The following is an 11,112-nucleotide window of genomic DNA, read 5'->3' on the forward strand; positions in this document are numbered from 1 at the left end:
CAGAGCCAATTAAATACAGATTCGTTTGGGGTTTCCTCCTGTCGACAGGAAAACTAAACATAGTCATTTCTGCCAAGATCTTTGTTAATAGCTTTGTAATAAAGAAGGGACTTTCTTTTATCCATCACATCATCATTGAGGAGGACAAAAGACTAAGCTTTCGCTCATTTACATGTCTTAGTCTACAGGAGACCTCCCTTAAGTCTACACTCTCATTCTTCCCCTGTGCTTCAGCATCATTTACCTGTCTTTCCCAGAGCAATCTGTTCCACCTTGCTTCCAGGACACGGTGAGATTCCGAGCTACTGATCTTCCCCGTGTCCTTTCAAGTTCAACATGAGTATTTGGTGGTCAGAAAATGAGTGTTGGTTCTCAAGAAGGCAGTGGGACTATTCCCTGCATTAGGACAGACTCGGGAGCCTTCACAGGCAGTGGTTATGCATTGGGCTGCTGTGACCTGCATGGTCAGCAGTTTGAAACCACCAGCAGCTTCGCAGGAAAAACACTGGGCTTTCTTGTCCCATGAAGAGTTATCGCACCAGCATTTCTAAGGGGCTGCTGAGTCAGCAGTGACTCCATGGCAGTGTGCTTCAGTCTGAGAGGCTGTCAGAAAGTGCTCGACATGTAAGGTCAAACCCAATGCAGACAGAGCTGAAGAACCTTCCTTAGAATTTTTTAAGCACAAGGAACTGAAGAAGACCACAAGTGCTAGAAGCAAAACAAAACAAGACAGAACAGAACGAATCAAAAGTGCGAATTTCACAATCAAAACTCTATGGTTCCCAATTTTGAAAGATGCTGCTTTTGTTAGGACCATTTGTGTCATTCCAGATGCACAGAAATCCTATAACCTACGAAGGAAGCACTGTTCTGTCCTGTCCTCCCAAGCCACCACTGTGAAACAAATTACCACACAAATATTCTATGAAAAATGCAGGGGCCACAAAAACAAGATGAAGGAACACACAGAGTGGGTTTCCTAAAAGAAGGAGACATTCAACCATGACAAGAAGTAGCGTATGAAACAGGGATTCTAGGACAAGACCCTTTCCCTCTGTCCATCCATGGATCTGGTCTCCCACGGAGAGGCCGCTGTGTTCTCCCATCTCCTTACACCAGCCCTCCAAGATCTGCGTCCCTCCCCATCAGCTCCTCGCAACCATTCAGGTAGTTTTCATGTAACTCTCATTCAACTCACAGTTGCAGACGCTGACAAGGCTCCAATTTCAGTCTTGGCCACGGTCCTTGTTGAAGTAGATCCGGTGCATGAAGAATCCAAGAAGGCAGGTCGAACGGCAGACTTCTTCGTCAAGAATGTTGAGCCTGAAAACTTCCAGAGAAGCCAGGAAAATGTTGACAAGGTTCCGTCTCAAGTCCAGAAACCTTCAGGTCAAGTGAAGGGTCTAGGTGCGGAACAAAGCTCCAGAGCATTCAGAGAGTCCTTTTAAAGGATAAGACCACACCCACCAGGAAGCTATTGCTTCCCCTTCATTGGCTGTTCACAGTAGGTCTCATCATGGAAGTGATGGCATTTCATGAGATCTCATCAGCCGGGCTGATGCCATCAGAACGGACCAACTCCTGAGAATCCAGACCCAGCCCTGTTCACACAAGCCCTCGGCCATCAGCCCTTATGCACTGGGAGGGAGAGGACACAGAAGATGGTGAGGGTTGTGTTGGAGGGTGAAAAAGGATTAAGTGGGTGTTTATAGAAATAGCTTTATTGGCCCGTTTCTCATACATGCAATATAGTTTTGTCATTATGGATGCTCCTCTTTGTAGCGCACTTCCTGAAGCACAAACTTTCTTCCACTGTAGCTCCTCCGACTTATGAAAAACGTATGAAAAGGAGTACAAATGCCTCCTTGGCTTCCTACTGACTGTCAATCTTTCCAGGAGTCGATGGCTTCATTAAAGCACATGGACTGGCTGACAGATTTGAACCAGTGACCTGGTGGTGTCCTGACCAATGTTTGAAGGACTGACCTCTGCAGAAGGATCCCACACACTGTCTTAAATCTCAAGTGCTCTCAGGATACAAGCATCAACCTAAGAGATTCCATGACTGTAACTCTGTGTGGGAGTAGAAAGCCCCATCTTTCTCCCATATATAAAGTGTCTTGTCTGCTTTTGCCCCATGGGATGCTTTCCACTTTCTCTCAAGGGCTGTATGAGCTTTGTTGGTAAACAATGCTGTGTGTCTTTGAGGTGGCAGACTCTCATCTTTCTCCATTGTAGAAGCTAGTGGTTTTGGAAGCCTCCAACTATTGATTAATAGACAAGCACAGCCCACTACCTAGGCACAACTCCAAAACTGACATCCTTCCGTGCCCATTTCTGTTAGGTCGAGGGAACAGAGCCCAAAATTGAATGCACATTTTTAATAGTGTTGCTCCAGGAGAAGTAAGTACCACAAGAGGATAGCTTTACAAAGAGACATTTATTTTATCTTAGGCAAAATATGTTAGTGTCAGAAGCTTAGACATGGATATGAAAGATTGGATGTTGATTGTCTTGTACTGGGATGGACTGGTAACTTTTCAGCATCTGTGTGCATTCCATGGGGATTCCACGAGTTTTGGCATCCAGGTTCTTCTGAATCTATAAGGTTCCCCTGCAGGGACCCTGGGTTCCAAGGACATGCTCTGCTCCCGTCTGTTGGCCTCTCTTTTCATGTCTTGTAGATGAGAGATGTGAAGCCAGCAAGGAATGACTGGGCTAAGGGTGTAAATGTCAGATGCTTCCTGTAATCGTCAACCCCAATCACCACATTGTTAGAGCAAAGATAGCCTAATCCTCTTGAACCTAACTCCAAATAATATCATTTGCATAGTGAACATGAGGGTTTTCCAAGTGTTACAGTAAACCAGAAGCATAAGTGAGGATTAGTAAGGAAGGCAATCACATTAGCTTTCCACATGCATGATGATTTCATCCCAACTTCCCTTACTGGGAGAAAATCATAAAGTAAGGAATCTGTAGCCTGCAGGGTCGCCTTGAGATCCTCCATTGCCTCTAAAAGAGTATCCTAAGACAGAGAACTTTCCGTGTCCTCATAGCAATCCTGAGACACAAGGAGCCCTAGAAGGGAGAACTTACACAGAGCTTGTGTGCTGAAGCAGGTCCTGCAGCACAGCCATGGAGACTGGGTTTCCACCCAACTCTAAGGTGGTGAGCGCGGAGTACTGGCACAGAGCAGGCTGCAAGGCAGTGAGCTCAGAGTCATCGATGTCACAGTCAGCTAAATTCAGGTGGTTCACGGTGGCTGAGACCCTCTCTAGCAGACTTGGGAGGAATTCATGTCTTAAGGAATCCGTGAACATACCACTCATATGCGGGGACCTTAGTTGGCTGCTTCAGGGACAAGAGCACAGGCTGTCAGGCCAGAGTCCAAAGCAATGCAGTGCTTTTAAAGAGAGAAACTGCGAATGTGTAGCCCACAACTGAGCAGCTGATAGACGTGGTCATTGAGGAAGAAGACTGCTTCCAGAACGAGGTGCTGGAATAATGCAGACTGAGGATATGAGAGGCCAATTTTGCAAGACACTTCTCCACTTTGTCCATGGTACATGACACCAGGGGATCTGGACTTATGTGGGACTTACGTGGGAAACATGGAGTGTGCTCTGGTGACCCATCTGGGACAGGTAAGCAGTAAACCAGTTGAGCCTCTGCAGGTCCCATCTGCAGTGGATTCCCACCTCCTGCACAGAATCCATCTGTACCCCATTTAAGATCTCCTCAATAATCAGAAGCTGTGACAGATCTCCTTCAAACGCTAACTCCTGACAGCAGAGGGTAGGCAGGGTCTTTCCACAGTTGACTCTTGTAATGATAATAGTGAGCAATTCATCTGGTACTGATTCAAGAAGGCAAATGCTTGTGAGCAAATACATAGAGGCCAAACACTGAGGCTTCTCTCCTGCTATGGGATCCTTCCCTTTGAGAGTCACAGTCCTGGGTTGGGTTGTTACTGGACGCAATGGATTGGGTTTCAGACCACACTCTCCAAAACTTGGTGTCAGTGTTCAGGCATATATCCACAACTCAGAGTTCACATCCCCTGTGTGGAATCATCTGGGAAGCAGGATATCAAAATATCCTGTTGAGAATGCCAAGACTTCATGAGAGCCCCTAGCGAGAGCAGGATAAAAAGCCAGGACACTACCGTGGCCTTCGCTGCGTGTCTGTATCCACCGACCACAGCTGCATGACAGTGGTGGGAAGAGTTCATGAGTAGCGACCCCAGGACAGCCATGGCTGAGGCCTCATCCTGCCACACACTCTGGATGGCCAGGTCCAGGAGCCTGGGTGGGTTCCTGCTGCTTATGCTGATCAATCTGCTCCAAGAGCAATCCTAACTTGTGAATGATACGAGACGTCTGCTCAGACTTCTGGGAGAACTACACTGGTTGTCCTTGCCCTCCAAAACTGGGTCATGGCACCCAGAGCTCCTCAGAAGGGAGCTTTCTGGCTTTGTTACTCCTCTTATCAACTCACAGTGGGAGAGGCTCTCAAGATCCATGTGAGGCTTACTTTTCAGTCTAGCTACTTCCTCTGCGTACGTTGGCCCTAAGGTTTTCGAACCCAATATGGGCAGGCCGATGATAGACCTCAGCAGCTGGTGAGGTGGATAAATCAAAGATCAGTAGGAAATATGGTCATTGCATATTGAATCAAACCATCCCAAGGCTAACTAACTCTACAGGAAAGGCAAACTCAAGAGGCATAATGGTGCGTTCATCAAACTGAACTTGGAGATCTGTATTGAACTACAACACTCTGGGTGATGGGGTATCTATGGGAGTACAAGAAAGTCTTGTCAATACAATGATGAGTAAAATTTCCTCACGAATCACTAATGAAGACGCTGAAGTAGTTTTCCAATCACTTCAGTATGAAATTGACCCAACATGTAGTCAAGCCACATAGATAATTATTGGTAATTGGAGTGAGAAATTAGGAAACAATGAGGTAAGGAAAACAGTTGGAAAATATGGTCTTGGTGATAGAAGGATTCGGGAAATCACAAGGTAAATTTTGCAAGTATACTTTAGACAAACATTGGTCACAATAAGGCAATCTTGTTGACTGATGAATAACCTGACTCCTTCCCCCCTTTCATGTCAGAGAGTCCCAGTAGTCATTTATTGTAAAATATGCTCCTATGTAATCAAAATTAAAACATTTTAATTAATATCATTGTTCCCTTTAATGTTTTAGCCATGATGGTACTATTTTTATTTTATTGACCAGGATGTTGTTATCAATGCTATACCCTGCAACATTCACTAACTCTAAAGAATAACAGTATTAATTTTCCTGGCTGATTTGCAGAAGCTGGTGCCTTGCGTACTCTTGCTGGGTGGTCTGCAGACCAGGGGCACCATGTAAGGCCATAGCCAGCCCACCAGGGGGATGCTGCCCGGGATGTAGTGGATCTTCTTGTGGTAGAAGAGGAGCCCGTCCACCTCAAAAGGGAAGCGTGTGGCCAGCACCTCACACAGCCTCTTGGGGTGCACTGGAAGTTCTGGGCCCCACAAACTAAAAAGGATTGAGCTTTGTTTGCTCTCCCAGGTCGCCTTCCTCGGCTAACTTCACATGCATCCAGTAGAACCAGAAATCAGTGGGGCAGTCATAAACGGGATGTCCCCGCTAACACAACAGGTCCAGAACGTAGTAGGTCTGCTGCACCTCGCTGTGAATGCAGTGCACAATGGTGTCCATGAGCTCTGCCTGCTGCCTCCGGGCAGGAGGGAAGGAAACCTGTCCACACAGTAACCGCTCTTGGTGTAGGTGCTGGTGCAACCCCTGGAGGCCACGATGAACGCTCTTTTTCCAACGGGGCACAAGACCACAATCCACTCCTGCCCCAAGTCCGCGGGGACATCAATCAGCCACTCAGAGAGCATCAACTGATTGGCAAAGTGCTAGGGGAGTTTCTCGTCAATGTCAACATCCATGTCTTCGTCATCTTTCCTGTGTTCCTCCTCCTCACTCTGCACTCCAGTCCAGTCATCTTCAGCCAGCCTTCTGGCCTGGTTCACAGAGGCGAGTCGCTTGTATTTCTGCAGTTCAAATAACGACGGTGCAGCTCATCCTGCTCCAAGGAACTGCACTTGGGCTTGTACTGGGACAGGAGCGGGTGTGAGGCTGCACATCCGTTCAAATCTCGGGACACAGAGAATCTGCTAGCCAGGGCTGGACTCAGCTCTTCCATCATTCCATCAAACTTTTTGAACAAAATAAATGGCAGCTATGCACGACTGACTTCTGCCTGTGCAATCCACGGAAATCAAGTCCACTACAGAAGTTGGACAAGTGTTTCACTACAAAAGAGACCCTAACACCAAGATAAGTTAAGGACAAAGTGCCTTCGTTTATGAAGGACACAAAGATGCAGACACATTAGGGTTGCCATTCCCATGAAGTCTTCATACCATCAGGCTAATCAAACACGGGATTTTACTTCACTAAGTCCTGGAATGCAGGCAGCTGTACAAATTCATGAGTAATTGTAAGACCACTGATCACAATAAGAGGGGGATTATGGAAGCCAGAGGAGGACCAAGATTGGGACACATAGTTTATGTTCTAAAGACTTTGGCACTTTCAAATGAAGCAATTGAGCAAGATGCTAGGGTAGGACTCCTGATTATGCAACCTACAGTCCTGTCCATCAAGGACATGCCCAGGGAGCCCTAAAACACTGCTCCTCCCTGGACCATCTTTAGAAGCATGCAAGTAATGCAATTTCCAATGCACCCTACCAGAGCGCAAGATGAACAACTTCATTGTTACATGATCTCAAGGCATTTCCGGAAGTGGTTTTTGGTTTGGGGTTTTTGTTTTGTTTTTGACATTGGAAAGTTATGTGTAACATCCAAAAAACTTAGTGCTGAGACATAAGCCCTAACTTAAGAGATTTTGGAGGAGGTCATTATGTGCAGTCAAAAATGAAGCTGGGGCCATGAAGATGAAGAAATGAATCAACTACGTGAGAGCACAAATATAACCTGAGATCCATCCCACATGAATGGCAAGGCCATCTCAAGAACAGATAGGATTGAGTGAACACTAACAGCAGGAAACTGGACCAGCTGTGTGATGACATCAATAACATCATGTATGAAGAAAGCAAAGTCCTCCACAAGACACAAAAGGTAGAATGACAAAAGTGGACATCTAAGAGACTCTGAATCCTGCCATTGGTAGAAATGTAACTAAAGCAAATGGAAGAAATGATAAAAGAATGCTGAACAGAACATTTCAAAGAGCAACTTCAGGAGAAAAATTAAAATATTAACATGAAACATGATGCCCAAGGGGGAATCCTTCAAGTTATAGTAGTGAGAACATCGGGAATGTCATTCGGTAGATGTGGCACAGAAAAGAGAAGCGGGAATAGGCTCACACCCCAGGAAAGCTTGGCCTGACTTTATCCAAAGAAACATAGTCAGACAGGCATTTTCTGCACAGCTTTCAGTTAATAGCTTAGTAATCAAGAGGGTCTTATTCATCCACCAGGTGAGAATTGACCACAGAAGACTAAGCTATCTCTGGTTTACATGTCTAGGACATGTTTGTCTACCCTCCTTAAATTTTCTGTTTTAAGGGTTTGTGGTGGGGTTGTGAGAGGGTTGAATAGTAAGGGTTCAACTTACTCTTCAGACACGAGAGTCTCAGCAGCAGTGCTGTGGGTCCACAAAAATGACGGCCACTAAAACGCCTTGATAATTTAGAAGAGTTGTTATTCAGTTGTCATCCTACATTGAGAATCTAAAAGAAATTCCAGGATTGAAGTCTTGAGTGGATATTTAAGTCCATCATTAAAAGCAAACACTCACTTAGAATCTGTCTATAATTATTAAGCAAGCACATGGTTTGCACTAAATTGCATTCTCTCAAACAAAGAGTAAAAGGAGCTTCTTGCCACTGTCCATGCAGATGAATGGAAACCACACAGGACAGAGTAAACCACCCCTGTGGGATTCCACGACTGTAATTCTGAATGGGAGAAGAAAGCCCCATCTTTCTCCCCTATTTAAAATACAGGTATCACTGAATTGGCCATTCCATTTCACCTCAGTGGACGGGATCACCTACTTGGGGACCACTATTATATGTCTTTATGGGAGCAGGCTGTCATCACTCTGAACTGGAAACAGCGGTGGTTCTGAAAACAACAGTTGATTAATAGATGAATAAGTCCACATTGGAGCCCATCCCCCAAACTGACACCCTTCTTTACCTGCCACACTACAGAGAATCATGATCTCAGCAAGATGATACATTTAAAAAGAGGACCTGATGCAAAGGGCTTAAGTGGAGAGCAAATGCTTTGAGAATGATTGGGGCAGGGAATGTACAGATGTGCTTTATACAATTTATGTGTATATATATGTATGGATTGTGATAAGAGTTGTATGAGCAGCTGATAAAATGTATTGTAAAAAGATGATACATTTAATGAACCATTGCACAAAAGCAAGCTATTAAGATGCATCAAGTCCCTGAATAGGTACTGAGGTGTGAAGGAGATAGAGGGTAAGCACAACCCCCTGATCTGTTTACCCTGATTAGACTGGGTAGAGCAAATATATTTATATGTTCATAATGCAATATTGAATGCACTCAAATCACATAGGCCTCAAAGAAAGACAAGTTTGGAATGCCACACCTCAACCTCTAGGACCTTCCCCACTTAGCACCTCAGAACTATTTAGAGAATTTTCCTGTAACTCCCTATTTCAAATCACCATTGAAAAGGTTAACAAGGCTCAGATTTTAATCTTGACTCTTATCTTTGATAAAGTATTTCCACTGGGTGATGAATCCAAGATGGCAGGTCAAAGGACAAACTTCTTCCCAAGGGTGTTGAGACCAACAATTTCCATAGATACAGAGATAATGGCAGGATTAGGTCTCAAGTCTCCAAACATTCAGGACAGAGGAAGGGTCCAGGCCCAGAACAAAGGAGAGAGCTTTCAGAGTCATTTTAACTCATAAAACCACACCCACAAGATAGCTAGCTTCCCCATCATTGGCTGTTCACAGTAGGTCTCAGCAGGGAAGTGATGGTATTTTTGGTCGTTTTATCCACCAGGCTGATGCCATCCTAACAGAACACACCCTTTGCGTCCAGACCCAGCCCTGTTGAGATAAACTGTCAGCCATCAAACCTCACCCCCTGTGATTGATAGTACATAGAACATTTTGAGGAGATGTGTCAGCAGATGAGAGTGGATTAAGCAATTGGTTACAGAAATGGCTCTAGTCCACAGATTGTCACATATGCAAAATAATACCCTTATTGATATTCATTTGTGTAACTCATTTCCCATAGCACAAACACACTTGTACTGTGTCTCTTCCAACATAGAGCCAACTTATGGGAAAGAGTAAAAGTGCCTCCTTGGCTGCCTACAGACTGTTGATCTCTCCAGGGGTAGATGACCTCATCAAGCCCCACAGATTGTCGGGTAGGTTTGAATGAGTACCCTGGTGGCAATCAGCCCAATGCTTTACCAAGCATGCCACATCAATTGCATTTATCTGGAGCACTGCAGGGATGATTGGATCACATTGGGCATGTTTAAAGCATGGACCTCTTGAGAAGAGCACAGTATATTCTCTTCTCAACGGCTCTTATGTCAGAAGCATTACCAATTAGGGTTTATAAAACAAGGAAACATCATTTTCTTACTGTTTAGGTAGGTGGAATCCAACTTCAGGACCTCACCTGGAAGATAAGGTTCTCTCCCCGTGGGTTCTGAGGTACCTTCCTTATATCCTTGCAACATCTGTGGGATGCTAGATCCTGGCCAGACTTTCTCTCCCATCTGCATCAGGAAGTGCTTCAAGTCTGGCTGCCTTCCAGCTAGTTGGGTTGCATCATTTGCATTTGGTAGGATGTGTGCTTGTTCTTCCAATCCTAAACTTCCACTCCAAACAGAGATGCTTACATACTTTCCACACTGATGAAATTCGTGACCTCAGCAAGTTGACACAGATCTTGTACCCTTGCACATAGGCAAGTTATAAAGACGTATCAAGGACCCTCAATGGGTATGGAGGTGTGAAAGATAGAGGGCAGTGGTTCTCAACCGTCCTAATGCGCGACCCTTTAATAGAGTCCCTCATGTTGAGGTGACCCGCCCAACCATAAGATTATTTCCCTTGCTACTTCATAACTGTCATTTTGCTATTGATATGAATCGGACGACCTCTACGAAAGGATCCTTTGAGACCCCAAAGGGGTCAAGACACACAGGTTGAGAACCTATGTATTATAGAAGGTAAGCAATACACTCTAATTTTTGTATTGTTTCTATTGAGCAGAGCAAGTAAATACATAGGTGAATAATACAACATAGAACACATTCACTTCACCCAAAATGGAAACATGACCGTGTTGTGTTTCACAGGCCCATTATACAAGAACTAATTGCAATATATGTAAGGTTTTCACAAACATAAATCCATTCTTTACTAATATCCCTTGTAGAAGGCTAAACGTAGGGGACTCCCTGTAGGAGATGACTGTATCTCTTTGTCATCATTGTACATTTGGAGTCCTGGCTCTCCACCTCCTATGTGTTTAGCCCAAGATGTTTCCAGACAGTCTGAGACTTCTCACATGAACTACCTGGTCCAAACAAGAGGCAAATCAGCGCAGGCTGAGCAGTTCCAGCTGCAAAACACTGCCACACTGTGGACACAGTCTTGTTGCACCCGTTTGAAGATATCCTCAAAAAGAGCAAGTTAAGGACAAGCGTCAATAGACCCTGGCTGCCTCCAAGGCAGAAACTGTGCATGATAACAAAGTATGGATAGCCATGAGAAGGGGCATTCCCAATACTTCGTCGTTGAATGGTTAAGTGGATCAAGAGAAAGTTGTGGCAACATAGCAAGGAAGCAGTGCTCAATTTCTATTGAGGAGGTATGCCAAACGGACAAGTATATATACTTTTATTTGTGTTTATAATATTATAACATAACATTATCTATATATAAAGAAGTATAACCAGATTGCTCCTTACAGATGTGGATGATGGGACGTCAAGCTACATATTTTGGACCTGTTTTTTGGAGAGATCAGTTCCTGGAAAA

General features: G+C 44.7%; 1 pseudogene; it reads right to left on the minus strand.

Annotated features, from left to right (window-relative positions):
• Positions 1-5,297: 5,297 nt before the first annotated feature.
• LOC142435693 (snurportin-1 pseudogene) lies at positions 5,298-6,220 on the minus strand (annotated as a pseudogene).
• Positions 6,221-11,112: the final 4,892 nt, after the last annotated feature.

The sequence above is a fragment of the Tenrec ecaudatus genome, chromosome Y, assembly GCF_050624435.1.
Source record: "Tenrec ecaudatus isolate mTenEca1 chromosome Y, mTenEca1.hap1, whole genome shotgun sequence".
Lineage (NCBI taxonomy): Eukaryota > Metazoa > Chordata > Mammalia > Afrosoricida > Tenrecidae > Tenrec > Tenrec ecaudatus.